This window comes from Thalassophryne amazonica, chromosome 16 (genome assembly GCF_902500255.1).
Source record: "Thalassophryne amazonica chromosome 16, fThaAma1.1, whole genome shotgun sequence".
Lineage (NCBI taxonomy): Eukaryota > Metazoa > Chordata > Actinopteri > Batrachoidiformes > Batrachoididae > Thalassophryne > Thalassophryne amazonica.
In genome coordinates, this window is record NC_047118.1 from 10151723 (window position 1) to 10177984 (window position 26262).

General features: G+C 41.8%; 1 protein-coding gene and 1 long non-coding RNA gene across 2 annotated transcripts in view; one reads left to right on the forward strand and one right to left on the reverse strand.

Moving 5' to 3' along the window:
- Window positions 1–26262, reverse strand: part of znf385c (zinc finger protein 385C) — a 453093-nt gene that overhangs the window by 334618 nt on the left and 92213 nt on the right. The gene's annotated exons all lie outside the window — the stretch shown is intronic.
- Window positions 264–25479, forward strand: LOC117527551. Its single transcript, XR_004565558.1, has 3 exons — window positions 264–277; window positions 18118–18120; window positions 25362–25479. It is a non-coding gene; the product is annotated as an uncharacterized LOC117527551 (long non-coding RNA).

A 26262-nucleotide genomic window follows, 5' to 3' on the forward strand; every position in this document is an offset into this window, starting at 1 on the left:
CAACCCTCTGCCATCTCAACATGACAATGATACTTGTTTTGCCAAAACTCACTTTATAGTCACCCTTTCTTGGCTTCAATGAAAATACTTGTTTTATGAAAAGTAAAATAAAGACCTCTTTTTTGACCTCATATTTAACTGTTGACAGCACTGTAACAGTAAAACTTGCAATTTCTAACCTACATTGTTTATAAATGTAACTGTTAAATTCATTCTAACATTTTTCTAACATTTAAATTCTCTCTAAACATTTTACTTGTCAAAATTATTATTTTAAGTAGTATTAGTAGGCTTCAAAACTGGACCTTTAATCTAGGGGTGTTGTTGGGGGGGCACACCCTTGCCCCACGCCCCCATTCCATCTGGATTCGCCCCTGTTTTGGCGTTTGAGCACAAAGAATGGATAACATTTATTTCTGCAGAAAACATGACCAGATTTACAGGTAAGAAAGTTTTATTGCGTTTTCACATCATGTGGTCCTCAGAAAGAGAGTTTAGGTGCATTTGAGTGGAAAATAGTGTTAGTTGTTGATGCGTCGCGGAGGATCAGCTGTTTTTAGCAGCAGATACGGAGCGGCTTGGAGAAAAAAAAGCATAAAAATGTCTTTGTAAAGCTCAGTGCAGGTGTGCTGTTGTCACTGTGCTTTAAGAGGTGAGGACGAGTCGTAGCTGTTACAGAAAAACGTGGATGAAAACCTCACAGCCCGCTTAATGCGCACAGTTCAGTTGAACCCCGACCCCCTGCCCACAGACCAAGTTTAATGCTGCTATCGACCCATAATGCAAAAATAATAGTAACGCACAGTGACTTGGAGAAGTAACTTTAATCTGATTACTGATTTGGAAAGATTAACGCGTTAGATTACTCGTTACTAAAAAAAGTGGTCAGATTAGAGTAACGCGTTACTGAGCACCAAGTGTACTGACATGAATCATGGCTCCAACATGAGAGATGTCAATTGAAACAAAAGAGAGGATTATCAAACTCTTAGAAGAGGGTAAATCATCACGCAGTGTTGCAAAAGATGTTGGTTGTTCACAGTCAGCTGTGTCTAAACTCTGGACCAAATGCAAACAACAATGGGAAGGTTGTTAAAGGCAAAGATACTGGTAGACCAAGAAAGACATCAAAGCGTCAAGACAGAAAACTTAAAGCAACATGTCTCAAAAATCCAAAATGCACAACAAAACAAATGAGGAACGAATGGGAGGAAACTGGAGTCAACGTCTGTGACCGAACTGTAAGAAACCGCCTAAAGGAAATGGGATTTACATACAGAAAAGGTAGACGAAAGCCATCATTAACACCTAAACAGAAAAAAACAAGGTTACAATGGGCTAAGGAAAAGCAATCGTGGACTGTGGATGACTGGATGAAAGTCATATTCAGTGATGAATCTCGAATCTGCATTGGGCAAGGTGATGATGCTGGAACTTTTGTTTGGTGCCGTTCCAATGACATTTATAAAGATGACTGCCTGAAGAGAACATGTAAATTTCCACAGTCATTGATGATATGGGGCTGCATGTCAGGTAAAGGCACTGAGGAGATGGCTGTCATTACATCATCAATAAATGCACAAGTTTACGTTGATATTTTGGACACTTTTCTTATCCCATCAATTGAAAGGATGTTTGGGGATGATGAAATAATTTTTCAAGATGATAATGCATCTTGCCATAGAGCAAAAACTGTGAAAACATTCCTTGCAGAAAGACACATAGGGTCAATGTCATGGCCTGCAAATAGTCCGGATCTTAATCCAATTGAAAATCTTTGGTGGAAGTTGAAGAAAATGGTCCATGACAAGGCTCCAACCTGCAAAGCTGATCTGGCAACAGCTATCAGAGAAAGTTGGAGCCAGATTGATGAAGAGTACTGTTTGTCACTCATTAAGTCCATGCCTCAGAGACTGCAAGCTGTTATAAAAGCCAGAGGTGGTGCAACAAAATACTAGTGATGTGTTGGAGCATTCTTTTGTTTTTCATGATTCCATAATTTTTTCCTCAGAATTGAGTGATTCCATATTTTTTTCCCTCTGCTTGGTCTAAAAAATTAACCGTTACTGACTGCTACAATTATTTTTCCTGATTTCTTATAGTGTTTCTTAAAGCCAGAATGTTGACATTTGAAATGACTTTAGTTTTGTGTCATGTCTGTGATCTGCTTTTTTTCTACAAAATTAAACAACTGAATGAACATCCTCTGAGGCCGGTGATTCCATAATTTTTGCCAGGGGTTGTATTGCAAGGTAAAAGCCATACAATAATTACAGAAAAACCCCAACGGTCAAAACGACCCCTGTGAGCAAGCACTTGGCGACAGTGGGAAGGAAAAACTCCCTTTTAACAGGAAGAAACCTCCAGTAGAACCAGGCTCAGGGAGGGGCAGTCTTCTGCTGGGACTGGTTGGGGCTGAGGGGAGAGAACCAGGAAAAAGACATGCTGTGGAAGACAGCAGAGATCAATCACTAATGATTAAATGCAGAGTGGTGCATACAGAGCAAAAAGAGAAAGAAACACTCAGTGCATCATGGGAACCCCCCAGCAGTCTAAGTCTATAGCAGCATAACTAAGGGATGATTCAGGGTCACCTGATCCAGCCCTAACTATACGCTTTAGCAAAAAGGAAAGTTTTAAGCCTAATCTTAAAAGTAGAGAGGGTGTCCGTCTCCCTGATCCGAATTGGGAGCTGGTTCCACAGGAGAGGAGCCTGAAAGCTGAAGGCTCTGCCTCCCATTCTACTCATACAAACCCTAGGAACTACAAGTAAGCCTGCAGTCTGAGAGCGAAGCGCTCTATTGGGGTGATATGGTACTATGAGGTCCCTAAGATAAGATGGGACCTGATTATTCAAAACCTTATAAGTAAGAAGAAGAATTTTAAATTCTATTCTAGAATTAACAGGAAGCCAATGAAGAGAGGCCAATATGGGTGAAATATGCTCTCTCCTTCTAGTCCCTGTCAGTACTCTACCTGCAGCATTTTGAATTAACTGAAGGCTTTTCAGGGAATTTTTAGGACAACCTGATAATAATGAATTACAATAGTCCAGCCTAGAGGAAATAAATGCATGAATTAGTTTTTCAGCATCACTCTGAGACAAGACCTTTCTAATTTTAGAGATATTGCGCAAATGTAAAAAAGCAGTCCTACATATTTGTTTAATATGCGCATTGAAGGACATATCCTGATCAAAAATGACTCCAAGATTTCTCACAGTATTACTAGAGGTCAGGGTAATGCCATCCAGAGTAAGGATCTGGTTAGACACCATGTGTCAGACAGGTGTGTTTTTCCAAATCATGTCCAATCAACTGAATTTATTCCAGGTGGACTCCAATTAAGCTGTAGAAACATCTTATGGATGATCAGTGGAAACAGGACACACCTGAGCTTAATTTTGAGTTTCATGGAAAAACGCTGTGAATACTTATGTACATAAATATATATATATACATACATACAATATACACACACACACACAGATACTGTATCAGTGTGTGTGTGTGTGTGTGTGTGTGTGTGTGTGTGTGTGTGTGTGTGTGTGTGTGTGTGTGTGTGTGTGTGTGTGTGTGTGTGTGTGTAAACCTTTTTCATGTTATTATGGGGTATTGTGTGTATAACTGAGGAAAATAATGAATTTCATCCATTTTGGAATAAGGCTGTAACAGAATAAAATGTGGACAAAGTGAAGCACTGTGAATATTTTCTGGATGCACTGTAATTCCTAAAGATTATATGTCATTAAAACTGTTTTGCCATCATCCACCAACCACATTATATTTGATTTATAAACGCCGTTTAAACTGTTTTGCTGTCAGCCTAGGGATGTTTTCAACCAGATTTTATTTGATTTATACAGATTATATGTCGTTTAAACTGTTTTGCTGTCAGCCTAGAGATATTTTCAACCAGATTATATTTGATTTATACAGATTATATGTCATTTAAATTGTTTTGCTGTCATCTTACAGATGTTTTCAACCATATTGTATTTGATTTATACAGATTATATGTACTTTAAAATGTTTTGCTCACAGCCTACAAATGTTTATAACCAGTTAACACCAAGTTATGCCTGTTTCATACAATTTAAATCCACTTTAGACTGTTTTAAATCACTATGGAGATGCTTAACTCTAGTTTAAGACAATATCTGGTATTTCCAGAAGCAACGTGACAGTCATTCTCTTCCTTAGGGACGCAGGCCAAGCACAGCCAGGGACTGATCCGCTGACCCTTCAGCTGGGTAATCCACTCCATCCCACTCATCCACTGTTGCCCACATGTTTTAAATGCAGTTTAATCAGTCTGAGTGTAGTATTTCATTGTTTGAAATGTATATAAACAAATTCAACTGACATAAATGAGACAATAAGCAAATTCTCACATGTGAGAATCTTGGATGTCAAAATTTTGTTTGAGGATAATTACTTTATTTGTTCATGTAAATGGTTATTTTACAACTAAATGATCCACTGACCCATAATTTGTGGGTATATAGTTGATGTGGCCTGTGAGCCAAGCTGAGAGAGTGTCACATCTTTCAAGCGGTTAGTCCGTGAACGCCTCATTTCTTCATGGGAGGGCGATTTCGCCAGAGAAGAAGCTCTGAGCTGTTTGTTTCATGTGCCACTGCTGTCTCTATAAATAAATAAGACTGTAGGTCTGCTGTAGCTCTGTGAACACTTGAAACATCATTAGAAAAAGTCCCCGAAATACTGTATACACCCAGATGTGCATTTCTGCTTCTTTCCTGCACCTGGAGTTATTTACACAAATATTCGCACACACACACACACACAGATAAAAAAGGTGGCATTCATGATGCGTACATACCTACATGCTTGAAAGAAGTCACACATAAATATGCACAAACGCACACACGCGGCGCTCTCAAAAACACATTAGGGCGAGCAGCCTCCATGAAAGCTGCTATTCACATTGCCAATGTGGGAGCACTCAAGAGGCTCCATCAGATGTTTTCTCAAAAGCTGTGAGTGTGGCTGCTCTCTGGCCTCTAGTGGAAAACAAAAAAGTAAAAAACTCCGTGGTCCTTAACCACCCCAGCCTCCTCACGCTGCTGCCAAAACTGGGAGTGTCACCCCAAATTAGCCTGGCTGTAAAAAGAAAATCCTCAGTAAAGACCGACAGAAACCCTTACAGAGAGCTCACTGCATTTACCACAAATTTGGGTCAAAGGGCGGGTCTTCACCACACAGCAATTCAGATGAGACAAACCAACAGGAATCCTCAAAGATCATCATTCCATCAGAGTGCTTGTTGGAATTTCCTCGGCTTGGCTCCACCAGCATTCTGGGAATGAGTTTGCTGCAGAATCACTTCTGCACCATTCTTTCAGGTCCAACAATGGCACGATGTATGTACCAGTCACCTGGATGTCTCTCTATCTCTTTGGAGGATCCTTGGGCACGGCCGGAATGCGTTTGTGTCAACCAACAGTTGACTTGGGGAGACTCCAATGAGGCGTAATACTTAAACTGTTAGTACACATCACTGATGACATAATGTCCATATGCAGTGATGGGCACAGATTACCAAAAAATTCACTGTAGTTTATTGTCTGGAATAGTCCCAGATTGCATTTCAGAGCTTCTAGAATTCAAACATTTTCGTGCAGGTGGTGTTGGGGGGTAATTTTGGGTTTCAGCTTTTTTTGTTTTTCACCACTTTCATCCCTGAATATGTCAATCGTGAGTCACTTTTGTGCGGATTAAAGTTATTAACTGGGACTCCTGTCTTGTTGCGAGAAAGAAACGAGAATCGTCCTCCGTTCTGTTCACACAGCTCCAAACGCTACACAGCTCTCTGCCGAGTCAAGTTAGAACGATAGAGTCCAGTCGGAATTAATAACTTCAAAGCGAAACACCATTTTGTTTATTTTTATTTATGTCCAGAGATCAAGGATACAGTGACCAATTTCATATTTATTTACTTTAAGACTCAATGAAATACATAGAAAACCTGTAAAGCCTACTTTTAATACAAAATTCACAAGAGGTATCGATAAGGGAATCGGTAAGGAATCGGATCGATAAGCAGAATCGATAATGGCATCGATAGATAAAATCTTATCAAAGCCCATCCCTAGTTTGGGCGCACAAGGACATATAGAGAACTCCAACTGCCCAGCATGGCACCATCTGGAGTTTAAGCACATTAAAAAGGATGCTGAGGGCGAAGCGTCTCCCCGTCGTGAGTTTAGGTTTTGACAGTTTAGGTCATATTATGAAGTTCATTTTGAACAAAAGGAAAACGTGCGCATGTTTTATTAATTCAAGGGCTCAATTAAAGGAAAATGTGTGCACGAATTACCCTGGCCAGGAAAACATGCGCACGTTTTATTAATTTGAGAGCACGTTTTATTAATTCCTGGGTTCAATTAAAGGATCATGGCCAGAAAAAATATCACTTTAAGTTACCTCTCCCGGGTTCCATACTCCCATCGAGAGTTTTTGTAAATTAAGTTTGAAAAAAAAGCTTCTGTTTATGTTTTGCTTCTGGAAACATGAGTCCGACATGTGGTTTTTGAATGTACAATGTGTGTGAGAACATAAAAAATATATTCACGAGAGTTTTAGGCACTAGAGTTTAATGCTGTTGTCCGTAGAGCCTGAACAGAGTGTTTCAAATGCATTTCTCCTGTCGTGAATGTACTATTACCCTATCCTACCCATAATGCACTGCTGGGCACAGCATATATCCACACTAAAACCTTAAAAATTAGCGAATTACTTTAAAACTAAAACATATATCTGATATTTTGACTTTATAAAACTTCATGACATGACATGACAATTAATTTAAATAAGTTATCCGAAATTAGTTTGGTTAAAAGTTGAGCCATAAGTTAAAAATGTATGCCTCTGGATGACTTGGGTGATATTGCCCTTGTATTAGTATGGGGTTAAGAGAAATGAAGTTATTTTTTTTGGGGGGGGGGGGGGGGAGTTCTCCTTTGCCTGCAGAGGATAGAGCGGTTTCTTCTTGAAGCAGCTCTTCTCTGTTTTGCAGAGGGTAGAACTACACATCAGCTACGAAACATTTAACAGGTAGGTGCTCAACTGATTTTAAATTTTAGAAATGTTTGTAGCTGTTGAGCTTTATTTACCACGTTATCTGTCTAAAAATGATCAGACAAAAATTTATTGCAACATAATTAGTCCAATAATGGCTTTTAAAGTTATCTAAAAAGATGATCCGATAATGAAAACATTATCTTTGATAATTATCAGATTATCGGAACTGTGCCCACCAATGTCCATATGGAACACTTCCCTGACCATGATCCAGTGAACAGGTGTGCCAACATTGAAGAACCCAGCAACTCCAAGAAAGGAAGATGTCACCCATATGTCATGTAGAAGACAGATGGCTGCCAACATGGCCTTTTGTACTCATTTAAATAATTTTACAAACACCTCTATAGGTGACATTATTTTAGAAAGTATAACAACAACCCAAACAGCCATTCTGGGTCACTCTATAAGCAATTCAGAAGTGGAAATGGCCTTCAAAATTGGATCAGGCAGTGTCTGTGTAAAACAAGGATCTATACTGTCGCTGTACACAGACGAGAGCTCGTCAGTGAGAAACCCCAGAGGAGGAGGAGATGGAGGGCAGGAATGTCTGCCAGCTTTGCCATGTCTACCATTTCCACTGTCTGATGTAACAACGCGGCACCCCCCCCCCCCCCCCCCCCCCCCACCACCCACTCCACCGCCTACACTGCACACTGCACACTGCCCCCCTTCCTTGGCAAATGGGAGCCATCAATCACTGCTCTGATCTCGCTGAAAGAGTGAGACTCACGCAGCATAGCAGCTCAGCAATAAAAACTATTTATGATCTTATGTGTGCTGATCTTGAAATACTTCAGCCACAATTATTTTTCCTGATTTCTTATAGTGTTTCTTAAAGCCAGAAAGTTGCCATTTGAAATGACTTTAGTTTTGTGTCATGTCTGTGATCTACTTTTTTTCTACAAAATTAAACAACTGAATGAACATCCTCCGAGCCCAGTGATTCCATAATTTTTGCCAGGGGTTGTATACGGTACTGAATAGGATTCCTTTATTTTGACACTGAGAAATGGACCACTCCAGGTTGTGTACGAATATTGAAACACCAGCCTTTGGCTCACACACACACACACACACACACACACACACACACACACACACACACACACACACACACGCTATAGTCAGCTGCCACAAACAGGCCCAGATTGGCTTTCTTCACATCTTCACCACAAACTAAAGTGAGGAGCAGCCCGGGAGGAGTTTCCATTCAACACCAGATATATACTTAGACGCAGACAAACCCACTCAGCCAGAATCACAACACACCCACACACATCTCTCTCTCAGCCATGCAAGCCAAAGGAGACGCCGTCCTTATTTTGAACCACCGGAGTGAAAATATTAAAGATTTGACACCATCTGAATGACTGAGCCACGAATAAGACATGTTAAGCAAACATTGCAATTATTTTTATATCAAGTTGATGTGTTGGCAGTGGTATTATACACACACCCACAAAAAGGACCACGCCTTATGGAGAGGTGATGACCAGCTTGAAATAGAATCCAGACTTTTTGCCACCGCTGGCTAAAACGCGGCAGCATCTGCTTCCTCTTCACTATGTTTTACAGTAAACTACGCCAAAAAAAGCATAATTTTTTTTTTTTTTTTAAACTGGGAATTGCATAGATTTGCAGCCAGCTGAGTCGGCCTGAGGAGACGGGCGGTGGGTGCTGTGTGCACCCTCAGGAGTCTGGGAAATAGGATTAATTCACTGCTGACTGGACACTGATTTTGGCAACCAGATGGATTTTTGCTTTTCGATAAGAAGCTCTAATCTTGTGCATTTGAAAAAGGCTGGAAAAATAAACTAGGCTGAGCAAGAATGATGTGCTTCTCTCAGCTCCTCTGAACACCGATGCAATTATTGTTCAGTTCAGGCCCATAGTTATCTACAAAGCACAATGAAGCCCCCCCACCACCACCACCACCACCACACACACACACACACACACACACACACACACTGGAGGAGACAGAGGCTGGGAGACAAAGAGGAAGTGCAGGCACTCCAGAGGAAGGAGACTGCATCTAGGACAGAGGACGCAGAGGAAAGGAAGCTGGGCTCAAGCACCTTGAAGCCTAGAAAATGCAAGGCGGAGCTAAGGGATGGATTTTGATTTAAACCCCACCCCTTTCATATCACCCACAGTGATGGCAGAAATTAAAATTTTGGACATTTTAAAGTATATTAACTAAACATTTCAGAAAATGATTCACTGTTTCAAGGGGTTTGAAACATGAAATGAAACAGCTTCTGAAACCATTTCAATAAAACACACAAAACATAAATCATTCATTTCGGAACATTAAATAATTACTTTCATTTCATAATGTTGGAAACACAAAATGAAACACTCATCTCATCTTCAACCGCTTATCCTGGATTGGGTCACGGGAGCAACAGCTCCAGCAGGGGACCCTAAACTTCCCTTTCGTGGGCCACATTAACCACCTCTGACTGGGGGGTACTGAGGCGTTTCCAGGCCAATGTGACAATATAGTCTCTCTGCCTTCTCCAAGTCCACAAAACACATGCAGACTGGCTGGGCGTACTGCCAGGGCCCCCTCCAGGATCCTTGAAGGAGTGAAGAGCTGGTCAGTTATTGCACGACCAGGACGGGACCAACATTGTTCCTCTTCAATCCAAGGTTTGACTATTGGCTGAACCCTCCTTTCCAGCACCCTGGAGTAGACTTTCCCCAGGGAGGCTGAGTAGTGTGATGCCCCTGTAATTGGCACATACTCTCTGGTTCCCCTTTTTAAATATGGGGACTGCCAGCCCAGTTTGCCACTCCTTAGGCACTGGCCCAGACCTCAACGCAATGTTGAAGAGACGTCTCATCCAAGACAGTCCCTCCACACCCAGAGCCTTCAGCATTTCTGGATGGATCTCATCAACCCTTGGGGCCTTGCTACTGGAGAGTTGTTTGACTATGTCAGTGACTTCCTCCAGGGAAATTGATGATGATCCCCCATCAGCTTCCAGCTCTGCCTCTACTACAGAGGGCGATCTGGTCTGATGCAAGAGTTCCTCAAAGTGTTCCTCCCAGCGCTCAATTACCTCAGTTGAGGTCAACAGAGTCCCATCCTTACTGTAGACAGCTTGGGTGATTCCTCATTTTCCTCTCCTGAGATGACACACGGACATCCAGAAGAATCTTGGTGCTGACAAAAGTTCTTCTCAATGGTTGCTCCAAACTCCTACCGTACCCACTGCTTTGCCTCCCCCACAACAGAGGTTGCCGCCCTTCTGGCCTGTTGGTGCCTTGCAACGACCTCTGAAATCTTCTGACATAAAATATCCTGGAAGGACTCCTTCAGTTGGATGGCTTCCCTGATCATCGGTGTCCACCACGGTGTTCGAGGGTTGCTGCCCCTTGAGGCACCTAAGACCTTCAGGCCACAGCTCCCCGCTACAGCTTAAGCAATGGAAGCTTTGAACATTGCCCATTCTGGTTCAATGCCCCCAACTTCCACAGGGACACCAGAAAAGCTCCGCCGGAGGTGCGAGTTGAAGATCTGTCAGACAGGGGGATCCTCCAGACATTACCAGTTCATGTGCACTATCCATATGGGCTTACCAGGTCTGTCCAAAGTCCTCCCCCACCCTCCCCAACTCAGCATCAGATGGTGATCAGTTGACAGCTCTGCCCCTCTCTTCACCTGAGTGTCCAAAACATGTGGCCTTAGGTGATACAATCACAAAATCTATCATTTCTATCATGGTTGTCGAGGTTAGAACATGGTGTTTGTTATGGACAGTCTACGACTAGCACAGATGTCCAGTTACAGACTGCTCAGCTTTAAATTGGGGAGGCCATTCCTCCCAATCACACCTCTCCAGCTGTCGCTGTCATTGCCCACATGTGTTGAAGTCTCCCAGTAGAACAACGAAGTCCCTCACTAGAGCCCTATACAGGACTCTATTCAGGGACTAAAAGAAGGCCAAATACTCCGAACTGCTGTCCGAGTTTCAAACAACAGTCAGAGCCCCCCCACCCCCCGCCACCCGAAGGTGCAGGGGAGGAACCCTCTCATCTACCGAAGTAAACTCCAATATAGTGGCGTTCAGCTGGGGACTCGTGAGTATCATCACACATGCCTGATGCCTCACACACTGGACAACTCAAGACTAAGGTCCAAACCCTATCAAGGAGAGTGGTTTCAGAGCCGAGGTTGTGCGTGGAAGTGAGGACCACCAGATCTAATGGTAGCGTTCCACCTTCTGCACAACTCCGACTCCTTCCCCCAAAGTGAGGTGATGTTCCACGCCATCAGAGCTAGCCTCTATCGCCTGTGTCTGGTCCGTTGAGGTCCTCAACTTTCACTGCCACAGCGCACCCGACCCCAGCTGTTCCCCATGCAGGTGGTGAGCTTACAAGGTAGAGATGAAAAGTCCACCTTGCCTTTTTGGACTGTGCCCAGCGGGCTCGCTGACAAGCCCTCCATCCAGGCCTGGCTCCAGACAGGGGACCCGGGTTTCCTCTGGGCTGGGCCACTTTTCCTCTTCCTCATTTTTCCATGGAGTCATTGTGAACCATTCTTAGTCTGGCCCCTTGCCCAAGACCAATTTGCCATGGAAGACCCTACCAGGACCACGAAGGCTCCAGACAACACAGCTCTCAGGTTCACAGGAGCTCACCAACCTCTACACCACAATAAGGTGACGGTTCCCAAAATCAAGCAATTATTTCCATTTCCATTTAAAGCACAATGCACACAATCATCACAAAAACAAGCCCACAAACTCTTCTTATCTGTCTTTTCCTCTCGAGGCAGTCAGAGAGTAGAGAAGCTGTGTGGGCCACCAGACATTCTTTCACGCAGCTTTGTGTCTGAAATGACGGACCTGTGCACCCTTTAGAAGAGTGACCTCAGCACACTCAGACAGCAGTGACACAGCGAGAAAAGTAAAGGCCCCTGCTGCCTCAAAATTAATCTTGAACAGCACTTTGCTGGGACCCCATCACTGCAGGTTTAAAACTGTCCATGTCATGGACAGTGTCACATAGACTGTCACCTGGACGGCACAGACTTTAGCCAAAGCTGAACAATAATGTAATATTGCATGTTTGTAACTTTATTTATGCACCGTGCACACGCTTCCCGCTGCCCTCATATGCCCCACCTAATTACAGGCAAACAAATTCAGCTTCACTTAGATTTTGAGCTGCCAACTTCACTCACTGGATCTTCCCCATGACACCTTCAAGGGAGGAAGAGAGAGAGCGAGAGCCTCTGCAGGATGGCACCACCAGCGCTCCTAATGAGCTCCTCCTTTTCGTTGCCGTGGCGTATCTAAGCCCAGCTGCGGAGACTTGTAATTACTGTACAGAGTTGATTGCATTTAGCCTCATCCCTACCTGTCGATAATGACGTTAGTTCTGTCCGAGGAGATTCATTAGACGCACAAACCCGTTAGTTTCCGTCACATGCATTTACACAGCCTGACAAATAGACTGCATCATGAACAAATGTAATTTAGTGAAACCACACAAACAACTGAAGAAAACTCACAGCAGCAGTTCGATATTTACAGGAAGAAAATGGCAGGGCGTGCACATGCACACACACGTGCACACACATGGATATCAGAGCAGCAGCAACTGGTCTCAGAGGACAACCAAAGGTGGTGCTGTAGTTAGATAAAAAACCACCACGGCTGCTCATAAAATGCCATCTCAGCAGGCAGCTAATGCCGTTGTAAACATCTGTTGAGCTGTGCATGTGTGTGTCGTGTGCATGTTATAGGGTTTCTAAGAATGAGTGTCAAAGTGTTTTATATTGGGATCAACTATGGTGTGGATTCTGACATGCAGGCTGTTCTTCCCAACAATCTACAGCTGCCACTGAGGATTTCCTGCTCATATTGTTTATGTTGACATGATGCTCTCAGCAACACACACACACACACACACACACACACACACACACACACACACACACACACACACACACACACACACACACCCTCCCTCCTCTATATCTCTTCATCATAAAACTGGATGCAAAATGCAAAAAAACATGCACGATGCACATTTTCTCCAATCACAACCACAGAAGCCTATAACAACTTCAGGGTTGTCTGTGTGTCTTGGTGGCTTCCCTCACTCTTCTCCTTCTTGCACAGTCATTCAGTTTTTGAGAACTGTCTACTCCACACAGATTTACCATAGAGTGTCATACTGTTTGTATTTCTTTATAACTGATGTAAATAAAGTCCAAAACATATTCAGTGACTTGGAAATGTTCATGTATCCATCCCCTGACTTGTGTGAAGAAAACGATCAATAAAACTGATTTACAGGTATTATACCAAAGGGGCTGATTACTTATGCAACCCATCATCTTGACTTTTATATTTTTAATTAATTTATATCAAGCTGTAGCGATTTGCTTTGAGTTTAAAGATATTTTTATATTGAGAAACCTGATTTACTTTTTGTATTTGAAATGGCATAAATAAATTAAAATGTGCGAAATACGAAGGGGCTGAATGCTTTTGCAAGACACTATACTGGAATTTTCCACACACAACCATCTCTAGGGTTTACAGAGAATGGTCCAAAAAGAGAAGATATCCAGTGAGAGGCAGTCATGTAGATGAATACCTGGTTGATGTCTGAGGTCAGAGGAAAATGGCCAGACTGATCGAATGGTTGACTGAGTGATGCTGTGATGTCAATATGGACCAACATCTCTGCCACATTACTTGCTTGATCATAAAGATTCCTAAAAGGTATGATTTGGATGGTCTGCAACTGAATTCTATGGCGTTATGGGATAAAAACAGCAAGAATGGTGACAAAGGTCAGTGTCGGTTTGTACAGGGGTCAAAAGTTAAAGTTGCTCCAATTCTGGTAAAAAGTGATGCATATTACAAGTTGAGTTAACATGGTTTTAAAAAGGAATAGTTTGGAGCACGTATCACCCTTACTTATCGTGTTACGGGGTAATATATGTCACATGTCATAGAATCCAATAGACACAGACCTTGTTTGACCTTTACTTTGGAGACCAAGCATTCAACACTGTCAAAACTATTCCATTTATTAATCCTGTTAACCAATAATTTGCATCACTTTTTTTTTTAAACCAAAATTGGAGCAACTTTAACTTTTGACCCCTGTACAAAATTAAACTGACCTTTGTCACCATTCTTGCTGTTTTTATCCCGTAACTCCATAGAATTCAGTCACAGATAGTCCAAACTATACCTTTTTGGAATCTTTATGATCAGGCAAATAATGTGCAATATTTTTCAATATGATTGGAGCATCTTTTAATTTTGACCTCTGTGTAATTCTTCAATTGACCCCTACCTGACCACCGATTGAAGTGGCCAATCGTTTGTTTTTTTTTGTTTTTCAAAAGAGGAGTGTCTAAGGAGTATTTCTGCCGAATTTGATGCTTTTATCACCATTTGCATGATTGCTTCAGTTATCTGCTGCACTATTTCAAACTCCTAAAATGTCAAAGGTCGTCACGAGGCTCTCACAAGACTGGTCACAGGAATGTTAACTTTGCATGTGAGGAAAAAAAAAATTAATCACCATGACCAATAGTGATCGGTGATAAAACTTATAAATGTACCCATTTGAACTTCATGTTTGGTTTACTGTAAATTAATACTACAACAAAAGCAGTTCACAATGGGAAAATTGTGCTGTGCAGTTTACATCATGCTAAGAACACCTACTTCTTCTTCTGGGTGTTTCTGCTACTGTATGTGCTACTGCCCCCTAGTGGTGAAAAAAGGCAAACAGAGGCAGCACCCATTTGCTGCAGTATAGTATCATAAACCTGAAGAAAGTTCCTGATGTTTCATGAACTATATATTTGAAGATAAGCAATATCACTTTTGCTTTATTTAAATTTCCTGTATTGATTGTATTGTTTCACAATATATCAAATTGCATTGAATCATTTCACATTAAGAAGTTCCTTAATTCCTGAATCATATCACAGCCCATGTATCTCAATATGTATCGGTTTGTTTTATAAGCAGGACACGTGCCACCCCTGCACAGAAAGTAAAGGTAAACAGAGAGTGGTGGGGGTCATGGCGGAGGGCGCTGAGCACGCTCCCGGAATCAGACTGTCCCTGCCAAGAGTGTTTCTTCTCCATTACCCCTTAGATGCTCTGACAGAAAGACTACACACACGTTTTGTGCTTGGATGAGTTCCCAGAAGAGCTACGAGCATGGTCAGAGGGAAAAAACTAATCAGAGCATGCACTGCAAACAGACGCATGAATGGATGCGTTCACACATTCATAGCTATAAATCGGCTCACAGTAACCCCCTGTGTGGTGTCTGGGTCATGTGCGGGTTTTTTGGCATGGAGAACCATAGGGATGCTGTGGTCATTCTCAAAATAACAGAGCATGCACACAGTATGCAACAGAATTAACCTGACATTCTGAAGAAATACACACACATATATTGGAGAGACAGCGAGAGAGATCAAACGCTCGGAGGTGTCGCCCAGTTGCAGGTCGGAAACTCGAATGGTGCCATTCCAATTGTTGCCATTTTGGCTGTGCATAACTCCATATAAATGAGTAAAGAGGTGGAGCGTGGACAAGACCGGCGTAACATGGTTGGAACAAATGAAGCCAGGACATGTCCATTCTTGGAATAACAAAAACAGGCTAAAGCATACAAGATAAGCTCAGTTCACATGTTTTATTAACATTTTTTTTTTTGCAGACTGGGCAGTGGTTATCTTGAGTGGCTTCGAGGGCATGTTTTATTATTTTTTTCAAAAACTATATGGATTTCATTCATATGTTTTTACGTCAGACATGCTTGAGCCCTCGTGCGCATGCGTGAGTTTTTCCACGCCTGTCGGTGACGTCATTTGCCTGTGAGCATGCCTTGTGGAAGGAGTGGTTCCGCCCCCTCGTCGGATTTTCATCGTCTGGAAATGGCGGAATGAAAAGGACTTTTTTTCCATCAGAATTTTTTCAGAAGCTGTTAGAGACTGGCACCTAGAAACCATTCGAAAAATTTATCTGGCTTTCAGTGAAAATTTTACGGGCTTCACAGAGAATAAGGACTTTAACTACAGCTTTAAGGACCCCTTTAAGGACGGTCGGTGCGCCGCGCTGCGAGCTGCGACGATGCGGCACAAACCACAGGATCATTTCTAAGCTGATGGCTCTGTGGATACGAGACTGTCGTGTGCTCTTTCTCTGGTTATCACAAGACCTGGACATCAGCCATTTTCTGGCAGATTTCACTTTTAACAAGAGATTTTGTCATGGAAAGCCGCGCGGAGGCTTCGCGCGTCACGACCGATTCACTGATGAAGCAAGACAAAGGAACACCTCCGTTTCGGAGTGTTAGAGGACAAGTTGGGACATGTCCAGCTCTCCACAAGTTCTTTTATACTCACTCGACTGGTAAGCACTGAAAGCCGAGATAGACATAAATATTCATAACCTTATGGCTGAAAGTACTATAAATTGACTTTTAAAAAAAAAAATATAATTTACTCCCGAACATGGAAATTTGTTAGAGACCAAAACATTTTGCCAGAATGCAAACATATTTGTATCTACTGTACATTTGGACATTTTAACATGTGGGTCTGTGGGAAGTGATTGGAAAGCCTTAAGCAAACAAGGCACAAGATTTGGCAGTTCAGTGTTTGCTTCATTTTTTTTAGCACTGCAGGTTTGATGGAAGCAAACTATCACCAAAATTAGTCCTTAAAGTACCTAATATTAGACTTCCATGATACAGTGGTGCTTGAAAGTTTTTTGAACCCTTGAGCTTTTACATTTCTAAAATGATGCCCTTTAAACTCACATTGAAAACTAATCTTGATAACATGAAAAATAAAATAAAAATATTAAAGTCAAAACAATGGTGTGCATAAGTATATACATCCTGACGTAGAACACAATTAAATCATGACTTTTACAGACAGTTTTCTTTACAGAAGCCAGGGGATGATACATAAACATTTCCAAGTTACTGAATACAATCATTAAGAAATATGGTCCAGATAAACCAGCAGAGGGTCAAAACATTGAGATCAAACAGACCAGGAAGACAACTGAGGAATTGGCAGGTTTGAGAAATGTAAGGAGGTATTGTGGGTCGGCAACTGGAGGATCAAAAATGGGAACTGAACATGACAAAGCAGGCATAGAAGCAAGACAATCTGGCACTGGAATGAGATGCTGTGGTCGGTTAAATAGTGTCTCAATCGAAAGATGTAGTAAGTGTGCATGTGAAACTGGACATCCATGGACAGGAAATCAAGCCAGTGGAAACATGGTTCAGAATAAAATCATCACGGAGGAGAATTCACTCACAGATAAGGTAAACACTCAGACTAATGTAACATATGAGAGACATCATAAGGAAAACCAAACCTGATCTTTCTGATCTATTTCTATTTTTGAAACCCGATCTATTTCTGATCTTTGATCCTGATCATTTAAGTTTAATCATGTTCCTGATTGCTGAGCTTTGGTCCTTGTAACTGAATTCAAGGTTCAATAAATCAAAAACAGCATTTGGTGAAAACATAACCTCCATGGTGGAGGTAACGAGCCAAATGAGCTCAAAAGGTCAGACCAGTTTAACTTTTAAATCCCTATGTCAAAAAGTCATAGCAGTAGTATTTTTACTAACTTACCCCTTTCTTCCATTGTTACTAAGCAAAACATCACATCTAAAGGCACCTTGACACTTACATGAATTTGATACCCGCAGTGGCATGCAATCTGCCATGCCAGTGAGTAAACGCGCCGTAAACTATTATAAACTGTGTGTGAACTGTGCGCAGCTGCGAGCCAATCCACAAAGACAATTTTGAAATGTTCAATACTTAATAATAATAATCATACTTTTACAGATAAATGATCTAACTCATGAGAAGGAATGAAAATGCAACTGTTTTACCAATCCATTACAACATATATTAGAATAATTACCTTTGAGTCAAGATTCCAAATGCGTTCTCTCCCACATGACGTGCACGAGACAGCCTGTAGCTCTAGATAATTTCTGGGAGTGACGAGAGAATCGGACAAGTTCTGAGAGCAAATGTGTCATCTGCTAGGAAATTGTTTTATATCGCATGGCATCAAGCAGGACAAAGCAGGATGTGTTGGCATGACGAATTGTGTGGCAGTACAGGGATCAAATTCATGCAAGTGTCAAGGTGCATTTACCCTTCACCTAAATGCAACCTTATACTGCATTCCATTGCACATTGGAAGTCAGTCATTTAGAGTCAGTATTTCTGACGTCTGATCTAAATGCATTCCAGTACGGCAGTCCAGCCCGATTGGGGAAAGGAAATCGGGCTACTTTGATATTTTCATCCACCATCTTGGGATGGGAATTGTCACAGGTGTGTAACCCACCACCTTACTGACAGCAACACCAAGAGCCACAAGTCAGGACCTGTCAGATACATTTATCACATAAACCCAATATTAAATGCTACATACAAGTTAAAAATTACCAAAAAGGTCATTCTTTCCACTGCTCGCTGTGTGCGTCACTGTGATGCTGTGCTGTCAGCTTGGTGACCTCGAGCTACAAGGATCCTGCTGGCGTTTCTGATTTGAACTGCTGTTCCATTGCACTTTGGCGAATTGGAGATAATTTTTTTCTCCCGAGTTCCAAGTACGATGTAACACAATATTAGTGAATGCTATTTAATTCTGCCATTTTGCTGTTGTGATGCTGATAAAATAACAGTTCTGTCCGTTATGAAGTGATTCAGTGCTGTCACTTTCCCACCTTCCTGTTCCAACTAGCATCTGGTAGACCCTCCGGAGCCTATTACCACTGTGCAATGAGGCTAATGTTTGACAGACAATTTTAACAACAACAACAACAACGAGGTTGACAAAGTGAGACTTTTCATGATTACCTATAAGTTGGGCTGTTAGATGCTCTCACAGAAAGTGAGACAAATCAGGCAGGATGCCCCTCACAATTACCAGACTATTAATTTCAAAACACCCCAGTGGTGCTTTCACAGCCCTCTTAACTGCAAAAACAGCTCCAGTAGGAAAACGCTTCTCATCACCCCATCAATTATGCAGCTGATGGCAGTAAACAGAAACTGAACACGGTTTATGGCTGAACAGACAATGTGCTGTTGGTTATGTACTTGTTTCCTAATGTATTTTGGATAAAAGATAAGAGGATCATAGGCTTCCCATCACATCTTTGTGATCATCCCAGAGAGTCAACAGCTGTGGAGGAATCAACTTAATAGCTATTTAAAAGCTGTTAACAGTGGCATAAAACTAACAGTAGTATAATGCACCAGAGGTGCAATATGGCAACGCAAAGACTATCAAAGACCTAGCATTCACTTTGAAATGGTTTATCACTGCAGTTGTTAAAATGCTAAGGAAGGACAAAGGCTTAAGGGGCATTTACACAAGCAACAACCATGCCTTTGCTTCACGACACATCACGACCTGTGTCGTGCTGGAGAGTAAACTCGTCTTTAACTGGTGCAGACAGGACACCAGAGGGGCGCCGGTGCGTGCTTTTGCGCACAGAGAATTTTGAAATGTTCAAAATATCTTTCACGCACAAATGTCATGCTATGTGGTGCGATCTAATCTCCAACATGATGTGCAGCTTGTCAAGGCGAGTAGTAAAGAAAAAGCGAACAGAGCGAGTGGTGATGTCAGAGGATCGCATCAAAGCGCAGCTCTTCTGAAGGATTATAACAAGAAGTTAAATCTGTTATAAACATAAAATACACTCAACAAAAATATAAACGCAACACTTTTGGTTTTGCTCCCATTTTGTATGAGATGAACTCAAAGATCTAAAACTTTTTCCACATACACAATATCACCATTTCCCTCAAATATTGTTCACAAACCAGTCTAAATCTGTGATAGTGAGCACTTCTCCTTTGCTGACATAATCCATCCCACCTCACAGGTGTGCCATATCAAGATGCTGATTAGACACCATGATTAGTGCACAGGTGTGCCTTAGACTGCCCACAATAAAAGGCCACTCTGAAAGGTGCAGTTTTGTTTTATTGGGGGGGATACCAGTCAGTATCTGGTGTGACCACCATTTGCCTCATGCAGTGCAACACATCTCCTTTGCATAGAGTTGATCAGGTTGTCAGTTGTGGCCTGTGGAATGTTGGTCCACTCCTCTTCAATGGCTGTGCGAAGTTGCTGGATATTGGCAGGAACTGGTACACGCTGTCATATACGCCGGTCCAGAGCATCCAAAACATACTCAATGGGTGACATGTCTGGTGAGTATGCCGGCCATGCAAGAACTGGGACATTTTCAGCTTCCAAGAATTGTGTACAGATCCTTGCAACATGGGGCCGTGCATTATCCTGCTGCAACATGAGGTGATGTTCTTGGATGTATGGCACAACAATGGGCCTCAGGATCTCGTCACGGATCTCTGTGCATTCAAAATGCCATCAATAAAATGCACCTGTGTTCTTCGTCCATAACATACGCCTGCCCATACCATAACCCCACCGCCACCATGGGCCACTCGATCCACAACATTGACATCAGAAAACCGCTCACCCACACGACGCCACACACGCTGTCTGCCATCTGCCCTGGACAGTGTGAACCGGGATTCATCCATGAAGAGAACACCTCTCCAACGTGCCAAACGCCAGCAAATGTGAGCATTTGCCCACTCAAGTCGGTTACGATGACGACCTGGAGTCAGGTCGAGACCCCGATGAGGACGACGAGCATGCAGATGAGCTTCCCTGATATGGTTTCTGACAGTTTGTGCAGAAATTCTTTGGTTATGCAAACCGATTGTTTCAGCAGCTGTCCGAGTGGCTGGTCTCAGACAATCTTGGAGGTGAACATGCTGGATGTGGAGGTCCTGGGCTGGTGTGGTTACACGTGGTCTGCGGTTGTGAGGCTGGTTGGATGTACTGCCAAATTCTCTGAAACACCTTTGGAGACAGCTTATGGTAGAGAAATGAACATTCAATACACGAGCAACAGCTCTGGTTGACATTCCTGCTGTCAGCATGCCAGTTGCACGCTCCCTCAAATCTTGCGACATCTGTGGCATTGTGCTGTGTGATAAAACTGCACCTTTCAGAGTGGCCTTTTATTGTGGGCAGTCTAAGGCACACCTGTGCACTAATCATGGTGTCTAATCAGCATCTTGATATGGCACACCTGTGAGGTGGGATGGATTATCTCAGCAAAGGAGAAGTGGTCACTATCACAGATTTAGACTGGTTTGTGAACAGTATTTGAGGGAATTGGTGATATTGTGTATGTGGAAAAAGTTTTCCATCTTTGAGTTCATGTCATACAAAATGGGAGCAAAACCAAAAGTGTTGCGTTTATATTTTTGTTGAGTAAATACTTTAACAGCTGTAGACAAGGAAAGAACACCCAACTGTTTTATCAAGCCATGACAATGTAAACAAGTCAAATAATTACCATTTTAGACGGCTCAAAATGCTTTCTGCAGCTTGTTAGGCGCACACGTGTGCGAAGGGCTCTGGCTGCAGCCTCCTCTGTGATGCAGGAAGTGATTAGAGCCATTTTCAATGGCCAATCTGCAGAAAAAAAATTATTAATCTGCCATGAAATAATTATTTTACATACACCGTGTCCGGCGCAGAACACTTGGCAGATGGTAGAACAAAGAATGGCATCCAGCTGTGAACACAGTGGGTGGGATTGTCATGACACAGTTCGTGCTGTTGCGTGACTCAAAAACATGCTCATGTCAGGGCACCTTTACTGATTGGTCAGTCAAGGAGACCAAACTGGAAAGAATGTGCATCTGGTAAGGGTGATAAAGAATGCAGATGATAATGTACTGATAAGTGAGGAGAGTGCAATGAGAAGGTGGAGGGAGTATTTTGAGGACTTGGTGAATGAAGAAAATGGAAGAGAAGGCTGGATGATTCGGATAGAATAAATTAGGAAATGCAAGCGATTAATATATAAACTTGACAGTTAATGGTATTTATTGTTCCAGACAAAGCACAACCCTATCAATGACATCTGTCAAAACTGGTTTATTGTATTTTTTCAGTAATCCTTTGAGAAATTCAACCAAGAGACACAGGCAATAAACTATAATAACCTCAATGTAAACAATGAGTGGATGCTATATTATTACAAAATGAGACATAAAGATAACATAGAATTTGCCCATGTTTTAACATTTACAATAACAGTACATTTTTGTATTTAAATACAAAAAACTTTCTTATTAAGGAGGACAACATTATACAAGCCAGCAAAAGCTCACAAGATGTCAATAACAAAGTGCAATCACTGTATTTCGATCCTGTTTGACATAACCACTCAAAACATTATTTAGATATTTGCTTTAAGTAAATTGCTTGTTCAGCAGTTGGATTTTTTTTGACCTTCTGTATTCTTTTCAATGATGAGCAGAGGTTGAGACACCTGAAAAGAGCTTACACAGTCATGAGATCACTGGACAAAGATGGGAAACTAAAATCCAAGTCATTAGGTTCATGGTGCTACCTGTCTTACTGTATAGTTGAGACTTGGACACAAATGAATTACCCAAGGCAACAACTGGATGCCTTTGGCACTAACATCTCTTTGGAGTAGCCTGGGACACCACTGGAATGACTTTGTGCCAAGCATATGATACTTGGGGAGATTCAAAAGAGGTTTACTTGCATTATGAGGTACATTCTGACATTATGATCATGTGCCAAATTTCTCCAGGAATGATCGACCATGAACTGGAAAAGGGTAAGGAGACGCCCACATTCCAGCTGGCTGCATCAGATAGATGACTACTCTCCAGAGATTGTAATGGACTGGCGGTATAGCTTGATGTTTGACAATCAGGACCCAGAAAGGTTTCAGAGTCTTGCTGTGACACCAGAGCTGATCTGACTCAAGTCAGAAAATGACTATAATAATGTGAAGAGAATAGGCAGAATGGATCAACGCTCGAGTTAGATTTCTACTGTTGCACAGACTGTCAACGAGTTATGGCTCAGCAGCAGCCGTGGGCTAAAGTCTGATTAACCATCATGACTGACTCTGAATCAAGTCTATAGTTGTATAATCCTGAAAACAAGTAAACATTTTTGGAAATGTGACTTTCCATTTCTTAGCTGTTGACATTTCTTAGGTCTATATTAAGTATTCCATAAGACTTCAGTAGACTGAGAACTCATCTTATCCATCATGTGTAGCATGTGTGGGAGGATTGTTTTAAAAGCTGAGGAAAAGTCAAAGCAGTGACGTCTGGCAGGGCTTTTGTCCTTGCAAGTATTTGTACAGGAGATTCAGCGTGAAGATGACAGCATTCTCCATCTCATTGCTTGTCCAAATTAAAAAGGTATCCAACAAGTCTGTCTCTCTACCTGATAAGCACTTGCCAGTTTTATCAGCAACCCTTAGGCCTGCTGATCAAATTTACTTTATTTTAATTTTTATTTTATTTTATTTTACTTTATTTACTTATTGGGCATAACCTGGTGCCCACCTTTTGTACAACACTTTGGTCAACTGCTGTCATTTTAAATGTGCTTTAGAAATAAAGTTTGAGTTGAGTAGCCATGGTTTACTTCTATACCTGGGACAGCGGCTGTCAAAAAAGAGACGTAAGTCCTGCACATGCACTAAGTCTGTGTTTCCCTTTCCTCAGATTACATAGCGTGTAGGGCCTGATGACCATCAACGGGATACCAGATTACTTACCATTTACACGTGGGCAAGATGAGACAATGCAAATGAAGTGTCTTGTCCAAGGACACAGATAGATAGTGTGACTGAATATCTAAACTCAAGTCTACATATTGCTAACCCGACTCCTTATCCCATTGTGCTACCTGCTCTAAACAGGTGTTCTTGACAGCGAGGACGACAAATCGGGTCAATCCTGGAGATTTATTCCTTTTTTTTAAACATTGTGGAATTGGACATTTTTCACCATTTTTTGGTAATTCCTCCTTGACAGAGGTGTTTGGCGACGCCAATATCTTTGCAAGCAAAGGAAGGTCCACCTCTTTAGGGTCCTGGTCCTGCCTGTCTTGCTGTATGGTTGTGAGTCATGGATAATAACCAGTGTGCTAAGGCAGCAACTGGAAGTCTTTGGGACTAGGTCTGGTTAGATGATCCTTGGGTACCATTGGAATGACTGTGGCAAACAAGCAGTCATGAATAGAGACTAAGACGGGGAGTATCATTTGATTTGGGAGGGGGTGTCAGCTTTGACATTTTAGCCATGTGGCCCATTTCTCTGTGCATGATCCAGCACACAGGTGTCTGAGTGTTAAGGACCCCAGTAGCTGGAGAAAGCCAAGGGGACACCAACATTTCACCAGGCTGAGGTAGATAGATTGTTATTTTGGAGATAGGGGAATGAACCAGTTATTTGCCTGGGTGGTTGCCCTCCAGGACCCATGGTGGTTCTGTAGCATCGTGGATACAGCAAAGCACAGCACCTCCACATGCTCCCAGAACTGACTTGACTTTTGAATTCCTCAAGAGATAATATAGATATTAACACTCTAAATATGCCTGATTTTTTTCGTAAAGACCTGTGTATTTGTCTCTTGAGAAATTAACAAAGATGTTGAAAAATTCCCAAATGCCCAATGTAAAAAATAATAAACAAGATCAATCAGAGAGTTCTGATTTCCGCCAATCTGGAATTGGATCACCTCCAAAATTCAGTGGAGTCTTCCATACCCTAATATCAATCTGCGGTGCAAATTTAGTGAGAATCCGTGAAGTAATTTTGAAGTAATCCGTCAAAGCCTACATAAAGAGAAACTTTATCTAGAGTCCCAATTTGGATCACCTCCAAAATTTAATGGAGTCTTCCATGGCCTAATATGTATCTGTATAAATGTGATTATTATTTAATTTGGAAGTTAATCTTCTGTAAAAAGGGGTGGATAATATAAGTTCGCTTCTTTCTACCCCCTTTCATTCAGGTGTATTGTTACATTTGTTATGTTTTCTTTTGGAATGATTTTTGGTTGTGTGGTTGGAACTGAATGAAATAAATGAAATGAAATGAAATATCTGTGGTGAAGCTTTCATCAAAATCTGTGTAGTAGTTTTGACGTAATCTTGCTAAAAGGCAGACAGACTGATGAATCAACTGCATTGATTTTATTATGTCCTTGGCGGACGTAATAAAAATCTTGAATCCACCATCTTAATTGAATCCACTCCAGAAAGTAATGACTACATCCTTGGCCCATTGTTTCACTAGTTATTGTGAAGTCTATGGACAGGTGTTGAAAATTAGCATATTTTGCTATAACACTTAAAACATTGCATCTGGTTTGTCCAATGTGAATGTTATGTCCATATTAAATAAATAAATAAATAAATAAAATAATCCTGCTAACACACTGAAACAGCATTGAAAACATGATGTCCATGATGGAGGCAAACACACTTACAGACAGTTACATAGAAACAGAGTACAAGAGGGAACGCCTGCAGTGGCATCTGTAATAAAAGCAAAAAAAAACAAAAAACAAAAAAAAAAAAACAGATGACGACAGGTTTTGGTCAGAATTTAGTCATGGACAACAACAACAACAAAAAAATCCCACAAATTGATATTAAATTATGACATCCTAGTAACATTTCGACAAACCATTTTTAAAGCTGCCACAGAATCATTTTGTAGACTCCCAGCAATATTACTACAAGGTCGTAGAACACCAAACATATCCATGTTCATGTGGTTCTGAACCATTTCACTGTGACAGCCAATATGAAGCAATGATCAGACACTGGACCGACGTGAGACATATCCCTGGTTCCCTGGGTGGGGACAGAGTTATCAGGCATGGCACAAACCAGAGGGACACAAATGCAAGCTTGCAAGACTGATAAAGTTCAAATGGTTTAATAACAGGCAGGGGTTCGGTACACGGGTGGTCCAGCAGTGATGTAAAGGTAGCAAAAGGACAAGAGGCTGAGACGTGGTACAAAAAACAGGCACAGGTCAAAAAACACAGTGTAAGAGCTGAGCTATCAGAGGCAAAGCAAAGTCAAGGTCAAAAACAAGGCAGAGTCAAAATACATACAGGAAAGAACAAAACAAGGAACAGGGCTGGAAGGTGTACAAAGACAACGATCTGGCGGTGAGCTGTGAGGGCTTAAATAACTG